This window comes from Staurois parvus, unplaced genomic scaffold, assembly GCF_062004578.1.
Source record: "Staurois parvus isolate SC_StPar_1 unplaced genomic scaffold, SC_StPar_1.0 ptg002842l, whole genome shotgun sequence".
NCBI lineage: Eukaryota > Metazoa > Chordata > Amphibia > Anura > Ranidae > Staurois > Staurois parvus.
Genome location: NW_028320638.1, coordinates 9,591 through 26,432, shown reverse-complemented (window position 1 = coordinate 26,432; position 16,842 = coordinate 9,591). Strand labels below are relative to the sequence as shown.

Below are 16,842 nucleotides of genomic sequence, written 5' to 3'. Positions count from 1 at the left end.
ATATATTGAATATGGCCAACATTGCAGTATTTAGAATTTATGTCAATATAGTTGGGAAGAATATTTTTAAAAATATATTTTCTTTAATTATATTCTAAAGATTTTTTAAAACATAAAAAAAGTAATTTTTATACATATATTTTACATATATTTGTAAATGCATTCCAAAAATGTAGATTTGTATTTTTAAAGACACAGTGTATTTGAAATGCATTTTAAAAAATATTTTTTATATAATTTTATAATAACGCATTTCAACATACAGGGCATATATATATATATATATATTGAATATGGACAAAATTGTAGTATTTCAAAGATATGTCAATATATTTGGGAAGAATATTTTTAAATATATTTTTCTTCCATATGGGACCGCATACATCCCTATTTAAGTTGACGGAAAAGAGATTGGTAAAAATGAACTGGAATGCATCAAAAACGCACCGGAATGTGTCAAAAACGTGCACGCGGAAACGCATCCAGAATGCATCTGGACTGCGTTTCTATAGTGTGAACCGTCCCTAAAGGAAAAAAATTTTTTTACTGTAACGGATTATAAAGTACTGGATGGAGTTCGGCTTCAATTCGTTAGTGTATCTAAATCTGCTAGTCCATCTAACACTCCCGGACTAACAACGCTGCTGTCCAAAAGGTGCCCCCTGTGCTCCTTCCTTCAGAGTGGGGGCGCTCTAATGCAGGAGTGATGTTACTGGCCAGATCACCAGAAGCAAAAAGAGTCTAAAAAAAAAAAAGAAAACAAATGCAGCTGCCACCTCTAATGATTGGGAAGCTGCAATACAGGACAGTTTTGTTTCTGGGGTTTAATACCGATTTAACGTTTCATTATTACGAATTTATTCTTTAGAACAATCATGCAATTTCTGATTTTACTGTGGAGATATTTGAAGTCGACAAACAAGCACACATGCAAAGATCAGACAACACCGACACAGATCACTCACCTTTATTTTGTCTGTCTGATGCAACAACAAATAAGATATTTAGAATGAAAACCATCAAAATTCTGGATCAGTCATGGAGTTTTTTTTATTTTTAAATAACAGTTTAAAAAAAAAAAAAAAAAGATGATGATAATATGGTAGAATCCATGGATAGCGCAACGATCGGTAGGAAATACGGGAAGCACAGAAAACAGGAATTCAGCGATGTGAATGAGACTTTAGTGGTTGCTCAGGGCTCTGGTTGGTTGGTGTGATCTGGCTGTTATCAGCCCAATTAAAAAAAAAAAGAAAAAAAGGGAAAAAAAGGGAAAAAAAAAAGAAAAAAAAGAAAAAAAGGCTTTTTATATCGACAATAAATAGTATAAAGATTATCTTATGAAAAAAAAATTAAATATATATATACACACACACACACACACACGCACACATACACAGTTGTGTTGAAAATACTAGCAGTCAGACATCACTAACCGGATCAATCGCTGTTTTTGGTGGAAATGATATTTCTACATGGCAAATAATTTCCTAGCAGGTGTAGTAGAGTCATAGAAATCCAACAGACCCGACAGTCATGACATGCATGCTGCTGATTCTGTGTCATTGAATCACTCATTGAAAGGGGCGTGTTCACAATAATAGCCGTGTGGAGTTCTATTAGTGAGGTCATTCATTCTTTGATAAACAGGTGGCAATTATTGCCCTTATTTAAGGAAGGAAGGCAGCAAATGTTGGACATGCTGGTTACAGTGCATTTCTCTCTGAAATTCTGAGGAAAATGGGTCGTTCCAGACATTGTTCAGAAGAACAGCGTACCTTGATTAAAAAGTTGATTGGAGGGGAAAACATATAAAGAAGTGCAGAAAATGATCGGCTGCTCAGCTAAAATGATGGCAAATGCTTTAAAATGGCCACCAAAACCTGAAAGACGCGGAAGAAAGCGAAAAACTACCATTGGAATAGATAGAAGAATAGCCAAAATGGCGCGGACTCAGCCAACAATCAGCTCCAGGAAGATGAAAGAAGGTGTGACGTTCCCTGTGAGGACTGTTACAATTAGAAGACACCGATGTGAAGCCAAGCTATCTGCAAGAAGTCCCCGCAAAGTCCCACTGTTGGGAAAAAGACGTGTGCTGAAGAGGTTACAATCTGCCAAAGAGCACATTGACCGGCCTAAAGAGAAATGGTCCAACATTTTGTGGACTGATGAAAGTAAGATTGTTCTTTTTGGGTCTAGTGGGCGGAGACAGTTTGTCAGACGACCCCCAAACACTGAATTCAAGCCACAGTACACTGTGAACACCGTGAAGCATGGTGGTGCAAGCATCATGATATGGGGATGTTTCTCATACTACGGTGTTGGGCCTATTTATCGCATACCAGGGATCATGGATCAGTTTGAATACATCAGAATACTTGAAGAGGTCATGCTGCCTTATGCTGAAGAGGAAATGCCCTTGAAATGGGTGTTCCAACAAGACAACGACCCCAAACACACCAGTAAATGTGCAACAAAAATGCCGTTTCTGGGGCCAAACCAAGAAATAGAGAAGAACTGAACAACCTTAGACCCATCTCCCTGCTGCCATTTACTCCCAAACTCCTTGAATGCTTAGTCTACAATCGCCTAAGCGCCCACCTCACTGACAACAACCTCCTTGATCCCCTACACTCCACCGAAACCGCCCTACTCAAAATCACTAACGACCTGCTAACCGCCAAAGCTAACGGCCACTACTCCGTTCTCTTACTCCTCGACCTCTCCGCGGCCTTCGACACAGTCGACCACCCCCTCCTTCTTAATAAACTACACTCCCTCGGCATCAGAGACTCCGCCCTCTCCTGGCTCTCCTCCTATCTATCCCAACGCTCCTTCAGAGTTGCCTATAACGCTACCACCTCCCCCTCTCTGTTGGGGTCCCCCAAGGCTCTGTCCTCGGGCCCCTTCTCTTCTCCATCTACACCTCCTCCCTCGGCAAACTGATACACTCCCACGGCTTCAACTACCACCTCTATGCCAATGACACGCAAATCTCTCTCTCCACCCCTCGCCTCACCCCTTCAGTCTCCGCCCGTATCGCCCACCTACTGAACAACATATCAGACTGGATGTCGCTCCATTTCCAAAACTGAACCTTTCCAAAACAGAGCTCCTGATTTAACCCCCAGCCCGCGCCCCCCCACCCTCTCCATCACGACCAACGCCACCATCAGTCCCACCCCGCAAGCCAAAGTCCTAGGTGTCACTCTAGACTCAAACCTGTCCTTCCAACCCCATGTCCAATCGTTGGCAAAGTCATGCAGGCTCCTCCTCCGCAACATCTCCAAAATATGTTCGTTCCTAACCCCAGACACTACTAAACAACTCGTTCACTCCCTTATTATCTCACGTCTGGACTACTGCAACTCCCTCCTCACCGGCCGACCTCACCGCAGACTATCCCCGCTTCAGTCTATCCTGAACTCAGCAGCCAGACTCATCCACCTTACCAACCATTCCGCTTCTGCCACCCCCCTCTGTCATTCCCTCCACTGGCTCCACCCCCCTCTGTCATTCCCTCCACTGGCTCCACCCCCCTTTGTCATTCCCTCCACTGGCTCCACCCCCTCTGTCATTCCCTCCACTGGCTCCACCCCCTGTCATTCCCTCCACTGGCTCCCGCTTGCCCAACGCATTAAATGCAAACTACTAACATTGACGTACAAAGCCATTCATAACTCTGCCCCAAACTACCTCACCGACCTGATACCCAAATACCACCCAAGCCGCAATCGTCGCTCCTCACAAGACCTCCTACTTTCTAGCTCCCTGGTCTCAACCTCCCTCCCCCGACTCCAGGACTTCCCCCATCCTCTGGAACTCACTACCCCAATCCATCAGATTATCACCTACCCTCCTCACCTTCAGGCGCACCCTGAAAACCCATCTCTTCAGGGAAGCCTACCCCACCCTCACCTAACAGCCGATCTCCTCCTCTCCTCCCACCACTCCATACCCCAGACTTCACCCCAGCAACAATAGACCCCTAACTCAACAGCAGATCCCTTCCAGCAACAACAGACCCCCAGTAGCCAGCTACATTAGTCAACTGCCCCCCCAACAGTAGATCCCTTCCAGCAACATTTGACCCCTGGCAACAATAGATCTCCCCAGCAATAGACAGCCATACAAAATAGAGGTCTCCCAGCAACAACAGACCCCCAGTAGCCAGCTACAGTAGACACCCCCCCAACAATAGATCCCTTCCAGCAAACAGAGGTCTTCTAGCAACAACAACAGAGTACGGTTCAAATTGCACCGCACAGAAATAGCATGTGGTTTGCAGTTCCTATGCGAATCACATTCGATGTGCCGCACCGCATCCGTGTGAACGCGGGTTGAGACTGTATAGGTTCATCTATGCGTTTTCCGCAGCATTTTACAGAAACAAACAGCAGTCACAAAGCAGTCCATTTACCACGATTTCCTATGGGACACATTCAATCACTGCGTTTTCACCCGGTGCATTTTTTGGACCAGGTCGGGGGCCTTTTTTATCAATGGAAAACGTTGCGTTTTTCGACGTTGGTTCGATAAGACTTCAATGGAGATGCTGCAGAAATGCACGTAGTGCGCTTTTGATGCGTTTTAATCTGCCCAGCAACAAATTGGTGAAAAAAAAACACACATCAAAAACGCATGTGCAAAAACGCAAAACGCACCCCAGAAACGGATCAAAACGCAAGCTGCAGAGGTGTGAACCGAGCCTAAATGCACATAAATAGTGAGCACATTTCAGCACCCGGGACGCACAGCCGCCCACAGGAGTAAATGGCTGTCCACAGAGATCGCCTGCGACCCGGATCGCCCAGCTTCCCGCAATTAGCGGCGTGAACCCGCACACAGCCATTCGTCACTATGGCCGGCCTTGCACCCCGAGTGTGGCGGTACGCCTGGAATTTGTACCCTACGACCCCATGTACCCGCGTGTAGGAGACGTTATGACATTGTAACGATTATAACGTCCCCGGAATACGAAGGTCGCTTTCCGATCCCGAGACCTGCGAAGGCGCCGGAGTCGCACACAGCGCTCTACAGAAGTAACCAATATTGTCAGATTGCCTCTCCGTGTCAATCCCCCCCCCCCCCCCGCAGGGAGCTGAAAAACCAATAAAATCTGGCGCCAGCTGTACGGGAGATCTGGTTACCAGAGAGATCTCTGACTTCGCTCTCGAGGTTCGAGGTAATAAAAACGCTTTATTTGGAACATTAGATCAGAGGCCTGCGGGTTCCGATTACCGCCATCTTTATAGAGAAGAAACAATCCCGCAGGCGGGGCGGACAGGTTCATTCCGTGTATAGCCAGCGATTCACATTGCAGAGCTTTTATTTGTGGAAATCTGCTGCTTGAGGGCCGGTTCACACGACATGCGTTTCAGTTGCTTTTTCCTGCATCCAAAACGCACAGAAAGTTGGCGATATGGGTGTCAGTGTCATAGTTCACATCAGCAATAGTACCGGTGCGTTTTGGATGCAGAAATAAAAGTAGAACAGGCTGCGTTTTTTCTGCACAGAACTGTACTGGAACAAGACGTATCAAAAATTCACTGGAACGCACCAAAAAAGAAAGAGGTGAAAAAAATTAACCGGAAAGCATCAGTAATAAAAATGAGAAAAATGAATCGGAATGCGTAAAAAACACTGAAACGCATCAAAAAAGAAAAAGGTGAAGAATGAACTGGAATGCATAAACAACGCACTGAAACGCATCAAAAAAGAAAAAGAGGTGAAAAAATTAACAAGAATGCATCAAAAAAAAAAAAAAAGAGGGGAAAAATGAACTGGAATGCATAAATAAAAACGCACTGAAACGCATCAAAAAAGAAAAAAAAGGGGAAAAATGAACCGGAATGCGTAAAAAACACTGAAACGCATCAAAAAAGAAAAAAGGTGAAAAAAATTAACTGGAATGCATCAGAAAGAAAAAGAGGGGAAAAATGAACTGGAATGCATAAAAAAACGCACTGAAACGCATCAAAAAAGAAAAAGGGGAAAAATGCACTGAAACGCATCAAAAAAGCATCGAAACGTGTCAAAAATGCATCCAGAAGGCATCTGGACTGCGGTGTTATAGTGTGAACTGGCCCTTAAAGTGGACCTGTCAGAGTCAATGAGTTATGGTTATACACACTTTTTTTTTTTTTTTTTTTACAGCGGCTGTTTTTGGCTTTTGATGTTTCTTTTCTAAAGCCAGTAACCCCCCAGCATGTTATCCTCGGTGTCCTTACACACACAGACTGGAATCAATGTGTTTTGGCTGGAAAAAACCCAGAACTAGCGGGTCTCTAGAGGAGTTTTTTATCTGTAAAAAAGCTTTAATGCTGAAAAATGCAGCAAAACGCAGTAAATCACGGAAAGCCCTATGTAATCCTATGTGTCCATGCACACCGACTGTAATCAACGTTTTTTTGGCTGGAAAAAAACCCAGAACTAGTGAATTTCTAGAGGAGTTTTTTTAGTTGTAAAAGCACTCTAACGCGGCAAAACGCCGCAAACTGGACATTTTTGGGGTAAAAAAAAGCTAAAAGACGCAAATGCAGAAAAACGTGGCAAAACGCCACTAAATTCTAATGCAAAAACACAAAAAAAAAAGCTTTTTTTGGATGCCATCCAGTAGATGCATTTGCATATACACTATATTGCTAAAAGTATTGGCCCTGCCCTCCCAATCATGTGATTCAGGTGTTCCAATCCCCTCCCAATCATGTGATTCAGGTGTTCCAATCCCCTCCCAATCATGTGATTCAGGTGTCCCAATCCCCTCCATATCATGTGATTCAGGTGTCCCAATCCCCTCCATATCATGTGATTCAGGTGTCCCAATCCCCTCCATATCATGTGATTCAGGTGTCCCAATCCCCTCCATATCATGTGATTCAGGTGTCCCAATCCCCTCCATATCATGTGATTCAGGTGTCCCAATCCCCTCCATATCATGTGATTCAGGTGTCCCAATCTCCTCCATATCATGTGATTCAGGTGTTCCAATCCCCTCCATATCATGTGATTCAGGTGCTCCAATCCCCTCCATGGACACAGGTGTATACAATCAAGCCCCTAGGCATGCAGACTGCTTCTACAAACATTGGTGAAAGAATGGGTCGCTCTCAGGAGCTCAGTGACTCCAAGCGTGGTCCCGTGATAGGTGGCCACCTGGGCAATAAGTCCATCCGTGACATTTCCTGGCTACTAAATATTCCACGCTCAACTGTTAGTGGGATTATAACAAAGTGGAAGCAACTGGGAACAACAGCCACTCAGCCACCAAGTGGTAGGCCACGTCACATGACAGGGCGGGGTCAGCACATGCTGAAGCGCACAGTGCGCAGAAGTCGCCAACTGTCTGCAGAGTCAATAGCTAAAGACCTCCAAACTTGGTGTGGCCTTCAGATGAGCCCAACAACAGTGCGTAGAGAGCTTCATGGAATGGGTTTCCATGGCCGAGCAGCTGCATCCAAGCCTTCCATCACCAAGTGCAATGCAAAGCGTCGGATGCCGTGGTGTAAAGCACACCGCCACTGGACTCTAGAGCAGAGGAGATGTGTTCTCTGGAGGGACCAATCACGCTTCTCTGTTTGGCAATCCGATGGATGTGTCTGGGTTTGGCGGTTGCCCGGAGAACGGTACTTGCCTGACTGCATTGTGCCAAGTATAAAGTTTGGTGGAGGGGGGATTATGGTGTGGGGTTGTTTTTCAGGGGTTTGGCTTGGCCCCCTAGTTCCAGTGAAAGGAACTCTTAAGGTGACATTTTGGACAATTTCATGCTCCCAACTTTGTTGGAGGAGTTTGGGGATGGCCCCTTCCTGTTCCAACATGACTGTGCACCAGTGCACAAAGCAAGGTCCATAAAGACATGGAGGAGCCAGTTTGGGGTGGAGGAACTTGACTGTCCTGCACAGAGTCCTGACCTCAACCCCATAGAACACCTTTGGGATGAATTAGAGCGGAGACTGCGAGCCAGGCCTCCTCCCCCGACATCAGTGCCTGACCTGACAAATGTGCTTCTGGAAGAATGGTCCAACCTTCCCATAGACACCCTCCTAAACCTTGTGGACGGCCTTCCCAGAAGAGTTGAAGCTGTTATAGCTGCAAAGGGCGGGGCCAACTCAATATTGACCCCTACGGACTAAGACTGGGGGGTCATTAAAGGTCATGTGTGTGGAAAGGGCGGGGCCAACTCAATATTGAACCCTACGGACTAAGACTGGGGGGTCATTAAAGGTCATGTGTGTGGAAAGGGCGGGGCCAACTCAATATTGAACCCTACGGACTAAGACTGGGGGGCCATTAAAGGTCATGTGTGTGGAAAGGGCGGGGCCAACTCAATATTGAAACCTATGGACTATGACTGGGGGGCCATTAAAGGTCATGTGTGTGGAAAGGGCAGCGGCCCAATATTTTGGCAATATAGTGTACTTCCACAGCAAAGCAAATTTCTGCACATATGTTAAAAACTGTATTATATATTTTCTGAAAGCAGAGGCCTTGTATAATAAAATGGCGGTAGTTGCAATTTTTTTTTTATGTTGCATATTTGCACGACTGTTTATCAAATCTATAATATCAGGGAAAATACACAAAATTAATTTTAGCGCAACACAAACATAACATTATACCCAATTATTGTAAAACACAAAAGGGGAGGTTCTGCTGAGTATATAGATACCAAACATGACAAACCTTAAAACTGCACGTGCCCACAAGAGTAGGGGAAGGGGGAAGGGGAAAGGGGAAAGGGGGGGGGGGTTGGCACATCCACAGTACTGAAAAAGTGATCAGCTGGCTGCGTGGATCAATATTACTCAATAGCCAGGAGCTGGATTAAAAAAAGAAAAAGAAAAAGAAAAAAAAAAAAGAATAAAAAAAGGACCAATTGGGAACTTTTAAAAAAAAAAAAAAAAATTGTGGATGGAGTAAGGGAGGGCTTTAACCCCTCAAGTTTTTTGCCATTTTCGTCCCCCATTGTAGAGATTTCCCTTCACTTCCTGCCCTATAGCCAAAACATGAAGTGAGAGGAAATCCCTCCAAAGTGAAGTGTCCCCATCGGAAGCTTTCCCCTCTATTGCTGTTCTGGTGACAACCCAAAATTTGTGATTTTCTTTCACTTTCGGTGATACTGGCCACCAGGACAAATAGGGTGAATCTCTTTAACAGGGGCACAGACAGCCATAAAAGCCCAATAAGGGGGGGGGGGGGCTAATCCCTTGCCAATCTATCCAAAACTAAAAAAAACAAAAAACAAACCAACAGGAAAAAACAAAAAAAATTGTGCCTTTGGTCATACTTTAACTATTTGAGTTGCGGGCTGGTTATGAATGGCCTATGAATGGGGCAAGTGGTTATGTGAAAGTTTGTGTCCAGAGTTGAGCTTGTTGGAAAATTGGAAAAAGATAGGAAAAAAAGAAAAAAGAAAAGAAAACAAGGAAAAGAAAAAAAAAGAGAAAAGAAAAAAAAGAGAAACGAAAAGGAAAAGAAAAAAAAGAAAAGAAAAAAAGAAAAGAAAAAAGGAAAAAAAGAAAAGGAAAAAAAGAAAAAACAGAAAAGGAAAAAAGGAAAAGGAAAAAAAGAAAGGAAAAAAAGAAAAAACAGAAAAGGAAAAAAGAAAAAGGAAAAAAAGAAAGGAAAAAAAGAAAAAACAGAAAAGGAAAAAAGAAAAAACAGAAAAGAAAAAGAAAAAAAAGAAAAGAAAAAAGAAAAAAAAAGAAAAAAAAGGAAAAAAGAAAAAAAAGAAGAAAAAAAGAGGGAAGGAAAGAAAAGAAGAGAAAAAAAGAAAGAAAAGAAAAGAAAAAAGTTGAATGCAGAATATACAAACTCATTAGTTACGTTTTCCATTCTGAGATCAACAGAAAAGAACAAAGATGTCTCCACACGTTATCTGTCTGCGTACAAACCAAAGGAAATCATTTACCCCGTGTGAAATGTTGCTAGGCAACCACCGTGCGACTGCCCAAAAACCCCGCCTGGTCCTCAAAGTTTAAAGCGAACACAAAAATCACAGAGCGAGGAAAAGTGTCTGCAGAAAATCAGAACTTCCATTCAGAAGTGTTATCACTGTAAAGCCGTTTTTCCTGGCTTTTTTGGCTTTGCATCTCCTCTCAGTTCCTTGAGCGTTACATCTCTGATAACAAGACCGCGCGCGGCGCTACATTTGGATCCAACAACATTACGGAGGTGCCAGAATCTCATCCACAGAAGTGTCAGAGAAAAAAAGATAAGAAAATCTTGACAACATAAAAATGGTTCCGTTGAATTGGTTTCTGAACCAGTTTTTGTCTACTAATGTCCATTGTACAGGAAGACAGAAGCTGAAGAATAGAAACCCATCCCTAAGCTGCCTCAGGGGCAACAGCCCCCCTGAGACTGAGAAGTCTCCTGCCTGGAGAAAGACCATCTCTATTTATCAGCTGCCCAGCCTTGATGATGGACGCACCTCCTCCGGGATTGGCTAGGTCCTTATCGATATTCAGGCTGGTAATTTGAATTCTCCATCCTAAGCTCTACAGCAGGGGTGTCAAACTGGTGGCCCTCCAGCTCTTGCGAAAGTCCCATCATACCTCTACCCTTGGGAGTCATGCTTGTAACTGTCAATCTTGCAATTCCTCATGGGACTTGTAGTTTGGCAACAGCTGGAGGGCCGCCAGTTTGACACCCGTGCTCTAGAGGATTCTTCTAGAGTCAGGGGGAAGCAATCAAACTTCCAACCAGTAAAACCCTGGACAGACCAAACTAAATCTATGCTCCCTTGGCTACAGAAGGAGCCAAAACTAAATTTACCGAGCAACCCAACTAGGACGGTGCTCCACCGGTTAAAGCCGGCTTGGTGTGGATTTGTAGAGCCAGCATTGGGTTTTCAGGTAAAAGAGATTCAGGCAGCTCTACAGCCACCTGATTCACGTTTACGGGACTTTAAAGGTGTGCCCCTTGCCGGTGGCACCAGTGGTGGTTCCCAGGCTCTCTTGTTCTTACGGGGAGCGCAGGAGGTGATCAGGGAACACCATCCCCCCTGTATCTAATGAACCCGGAAGTGATGGGTATTACGTTGCTTCCGGGTTCACATCTGTCATTCCCCGGCTTCTCTAGGCAAAGATGCAGCTAATCAAGAATGACCTGTGCATGATTAATGCAGTGGATGGCAGGGGAGACATTGGGGGTCCAACAGACCCCTGATGTCTCCATAAAGAGGACCTGTCACCTGTCTGATGCCATCACTATGGGACTTATTAGCCCTCTTGTGATAGCAATAAAGTTAATTAACCCCCCCCCACCCCCGTAAGAATTTCTATCACAACACTTCAGATGTTGATCAGAAAAGCGGAATTGGTCTTTCCTAAGTTCCACTGATACTACCGGCAAACGACTACCCTGATAGATGATTGGCTGAGGCCCAATAGGGACAATGCAGAGCAACAGAGGTGGCTGTAATGTCCTTGTTTGGATCCCTGCACAATTCCATATATCAACGGACTACTAAGAACCTACCGGACACATCCATTACCAACACCTCTCCTGAACGCCTAAGATATGGTGACTCTACTGATTGGGTTAGGTCGATTGATAACCCAATGTAAAGGAACTGTCCCAAGACTGCGCTTGGGTACTTCCGTTGGACTACCGCTTCCCCATCCGAACACCGACAACAGACACCACAGCCGACCAAACAAGACTAGACGACACCAGTCTGTCTGAACATGGAACTCTTTATTTGAAACTCGAACTGGCTTTTTATCCCCCCTCCCTGCATAATGACACAGGGTGGGGAAATCTACACTTAGCAACAAGAGACACACAGGTATTCAAACTTCACACTAGCAGACAGTCCCATCAGGAGGGAGGGCTGCTGGAGACACCCCCCACCAAGCCAATACACAAACACATACATCCCATAATAGTTTGCTCCCAAGCAAGACACACAATAGAACAATGGGTTACAACCACATGGCATTAAAAAATCAACAACCCCCACCCCATTAGGACAGATCACCCTGTACCCCTAACAGGCACAGGGTGACTTACACATAATAGAGATATGGGGAGCTGAGACAGGGGTCTCCCCACCTCTCCAAAGTGAGCTGTGTTCTATGGGCCCCCCACCCAAAGTCACTCCTGTCACACCCAATATTTGGAAATCCACCCCTCCCTGAGTTCCTTTACAGTACCTAGGGCCGGCTTTTGGTCCTCCAAAGGACTATTATTATTATTGGTTATTATTATACAGGATTTATATGGCGCCAAAAGTTTTCGCAGCGCTTTACAAAATGAAGGCAGACATTACAGTTACAATTTGGTACAAGAGGAAACAGAGGGCCCGGCTCATTAGAGCTGACAATCTAGCACGAAGGGATGAGTGATACAAAAGGTAATAGCTGTGGGGGGGATGGGCTGATGGAGGAAATAAATGGCAGTTTACTAGGTAGAAGCAGGATAGGCTTCTTTAAAGAGAAAGGTTTTCAGGGATCGTCTAAAGGTGGATAGATTAGGAGATAGCCGGAAAAACTGGGGTAGGGAGTTCCATAGGATGGGAGAAGCTTGGGAGAAGTCTTGGAGGCGAGCATGGGAGGAGGTGACACGGGAACTAGAGAGCAGGTGATCTTGGGAGGATCGAAGAGGGCAGTTTGGTTGATATCTTCAGACCAGGTTGGTGATGTAGCTGGGGGCAGAGTTGTGGATGGCTTTGTAAGTTGTTAGTATTTTGAATTTTATTCGTTGGGTGAATGGAGGCCTGTGGAGGGATTGGCAGAGAGGGGTGGAGGACAGTGGAGGGATTGGCAGAGAGGGGTGGAGGACACTGAAAGGAGGTCAGTGGAGGGATTGGCAGAGATGGGTGGAGGACACTGAAAGGAGGCCAGTGGAGGGATTGGCAGAGAGGGGTGGGGGACACTGAGTGGAGGGATTGGCAGAGAGGGGTGGAGGACACTGAGTGGAGGGATTGGCAGAGCGGGGTGGAGGACACTGAGTGGAGGCCAGCGGAGGGATTGGCAGAGAGGGGTGGGGGACACTGAGTGGAGGGATTGGCAGAGCGGGGTGGAGGACACTGAGTGGAGGCCAGCGGAGGGATTGGCAGAGAGGGGTGGAGGACACTGAATGGAGGCCAGTGGAGGGATTGGCAGAGAGGGGTGGAGGACACTGAATGGAGGCCAGCGGAGGGATTGGCAGAGAGGGGTGGAGGACACTGAATGGAGGCCAGTGGAGGGATTGGCAGAGAGGGGTGGAGGACACTGAATGGAGGCCAGTGGAGGGATTGGCAGAGAGTGCCATATGTATATTCATACACCAACTATTCCAAGAGGGAAAAGCTACAGACTTTTAAGCTGTGCAGTTGGAATTCGATGTTTCCACAAACCCCTTTTTCTAATATTATCGGCTCTAACCCTCAAGGCCGCTTTGGTTAAAAAAAAAAAAAAATCAATATATAGTTTTAATGTATTATTGGCGTTTTATTGACTTAATTTATTAATATTTAATAGTTGGAATGTATGATTTTAATAAATGTTATTGATGAATTGATCGATTTAATGAATGAATTTTATTGATTGTATTAATGATCATTTGATGATAACTTGATTAGACCAAAATAAAACTCTCGCTTCCCCTTACCTGGGTTAATGACGGGAATGATGGTGTCGCCATTTCTCTGTTTCGTTTCCAGACGCTCCAGTTTCTGATTTTCGTATCTCTTCTTCCCCTCCTCCTCTTTTCCTTCATTCTCGTACTGAAAATACAACAGATTTTTTTTTTTTTTTTTACGTATATTGGTATACCACCGACCTCGCTGATCTACATGTCCAATAATTGTTAGTGGACTCCACAACATCTCAAAGGCGGAGATAAACTGAGCTGCAGTTTTACCCCCACCCCCCGCCATCTTGTCTATATGTAATGATGGTGAATCATGGAGTGGACGCAGGTGTAGCAATCATGCACATAGAGATGGACGCGGTCATCCATTTTGCTCCAAATCCCTCCATCTTGTATCTCTCTTTCCCAAATCAGATTCCTCCGATATCCCCCCTCCCTCTCTGTTGAGTGACATGTGGTCTGGATGACGACAGAGATCACAGACAGCAAACTCATTGGGAGGGCGTCATGCCTATAAACCCCACTAGCTGGTGCCCCTATGTCTGCGAGACTCTTGCTGGAGAAGGGATCATAAAACCATAAACCAAGCCCTCACTGAGCTTCTAAGACATTCCAGGTAGTCGTAAAAACAGACTTACATTTAAAAACTCACTTTTCCATATAATTTTATATCTTCAAATAGGACACACTTACATAAACATGGAGCACATATTCCGATGGCTCACTCTAATACAAATCGCCTGATATATTACATCCCCTAGCTGGCATATACAGGAGAACAGAAAATAATATCTCCTTAACCATCCAAGCAGATATGTCATATTTCATATCTAACCGTTCAGCAGATGCATCTGCATATTACTCTACTAGTGGCCAGGCTGCTAAATGCACCGAGAATAAGTTATGAACCATAACATCAACTAGGAGAGTTTTTGGTTCTAGCTTGGGTCTCCGCCCCAACACCCCTCCCCAAATGAGGCGATTGGTTCTCTGCTTCAGGGAGACACCCTGCTGAGTTCCTAGAAAAAGCTGAGCTAAGCTGAGTTGAGGTTGAAGATTCTCCCTTTTAACATCGGAACTAACTTTGGGAGATAAGGCATCCATTTGGCTCTGAAACCTGATCTGCTTAAAACCAAGGCTGACGGCAAGTACTTTATCCGTCTAAACTTCTGTTATCGCTTTGCTGTGCTGTTGCCATTTGTGTATGTATGTATATATATATATATATATATATATATATATATGCTACATCTTTTTCTGTAATTATTTTTATTGCACTCGTTTGACCTTTTAGTAATAAATCTTACTTTCTGAAAGTGTTGAACGGTTTCTAAAGCTCTTTAATGCAAACTAAGAATCCCTGCCTCTGGAGACCGCTACTGTATGTTTTAAACTTTGGTATATCTCTGCCTGCGGTGACAGTGGTAGACAGAAGATTATTCAAACATCAGAGTGTTATTGCTGATATTGCCGAGTTTCCTTTTTCTCTGTACAAAAAGGAGGTGGTGGCAGTGTGAAGGGTTAATTGTGCAATTGTAATTGTGTGACCCAGTAACAATCGCTCCCAGGCTGCTGATACACAGATTGTGGTCCATTAGCTGGAAAATCTTTGTGCAGAGTGCAGGATGACCAACATCCTCCTTATCAACTGATGATGTCATTGGTTGTTAGGATGCCGGCGACTAGAAGGTCATAATGGTGGATAATGAAAACCTGTGGCTTTGTGTAACTAAAAGGCAGACTTGTTCCACCTCTGGCTTGTACACAATTTTTGAGCAATTTATAGGCATTTGGCCAAGGCACTCCTAAAGAGACCTCTGTGTCTAAGCTCCTTGGGGGGCAAGGACTGTGTGTAAGCTCCTTGGGGGGCAGGGACTGTAAGCTAATTGGGGGAAGGGACAGTTTTAAGCTCCGTGGGGGGGCAGGGACAGTTGTAAGCTCCGTGGGGGACAGGGACAGCTGTAACCTCCGTGGGTGGCAAGGACAGCTGTAAGCTCCGTGGGGGGCAAGGACAGCTGTAAGCTCCGTGGGGGGCAGGGACAGTTGTAAGCTCCTTGAGGGGCAGGGACAGTTGTAGGCTCCTTGGAGGGCAGGGACAGTTGTAAGCTCCTTGGGGGGCAGGGACAGTTGTAAGCTCCTTGGGGGGCAGGGACAGTTGTAAGCTCCTTGGGGGGCAGGGACTGTGTGTAAGCTCCTTGGGGGGCAGGGACTGTGTGTAAGCTCCTTTGGGGGCCAGGGACAGTTGTAAGCTGGGGGGCCAGGGACTTTGTGTATGCTTCTTGGGGAGCAGGGACAGTTGTAAGCTCCTTGAGGGCAAAGACAGTTGTAGGCTCCTTGGAGGGCAGGGACAGAGACAGCTGTAAGCTCCTTGGGGGGCAGAGACAGCTGTAAGCTCCTTGGGGGGCAGAGACAGTTGTAAGCTCCTTGGGGGGCAGGGACAGTTGTAAGCTCCTTGGGGGAAGGCAGGGACTGTGTGTAAGCTCCTTGGGGGAAGGCAGGGACTGTGTGTAAGCTCCTTGGGGGAAGGCAGGGACTGTGTGTAAGCTCCTTGGGGAAGGCAGGGACTGTGTGTAAGCTCCTTGGGGGAAGGCAGGGACTGTGTGTAAGCTCCTTGGGGGAAGGCAGGGACTGTGTGTAAGCTCCTTGGGGGAAGGCAGGGACTGTGTGTAAGCTCCTTGGGGGAAGGCAGGGACTGTGTGTAAGCTCCTTGGGGGGGCAGGGACAGTTGTAAGCTCCTTGGGGGAAGGCAGGGACTGTGTGTAAGCTCCTTGGGGGAAGGCAGGGACTGTGTGTAAGCTCCTTGGGGGAAGGCAGGGACTGTGTGTAAGCTCCTTGGGGAAGGCAGGGACTGTGTGTATGCTTCTTGGGGAGCAGGGACAGTTGTAAGCTCCTTGAGGGCAAGGACAGTTGTAGGCTCCTTGGAGGGCAGGGACAGAGACAGCTGTAAGCTCCTTGGGGGGCAGAGACAGTTGTAAGCTCCTTGGGGGGCAGGGACAGTTGTAAGCTCCTTGGGGGAAGGCAGGGACTGTGTGTAAGCTCCTTGGGGGAAGGCAGGGACTGTGTGTAAGCTCCTTGGGGGAAGGCAGGGACTGTGTGTAAGCTCCTTGGGGGGCAGAGACAGCTGTAAGCTCCTTGGGGGGCAGAGACAGTTGTAAGCTCCTTGGGGGGCAGGGACAGTTGTAAGCTCCTTGGGGGAAGGCAGGGACTGTGTGTAAGCTCCTTGGGGGAAGGCAGGGACTGTGTGTAAGCTCCTTGGGGGAAGGC

The 16,842-nt window shown here is 45.9% G+C and overlaps 1 long non-coding RNA gene across 1 annotated transcript; it reads right to left on the bottom strand.

Annotated features, from left to right (window-relative positions):
* Nucleotides 1-1,032: 1,032 nt before the first annotated feature.
* Nucleotides 1,033-13,716, bottom strand: LOC149429049 (uncharacterized). The gene is made up of 2 exons (XR_016310621.1): nucleotides 13,597-13,716; nucleotides 1,033-1,224 (listed from the first exon to the last, which is right to left on the bottom strand). It is a non-coding gene; the product is annotated as an uncharacterized LOC149429049 (long non-coding RNA).
* Between the last annotated feature and the right edge of the window lie 3,126 nt (nucleotides 13,717-16,842).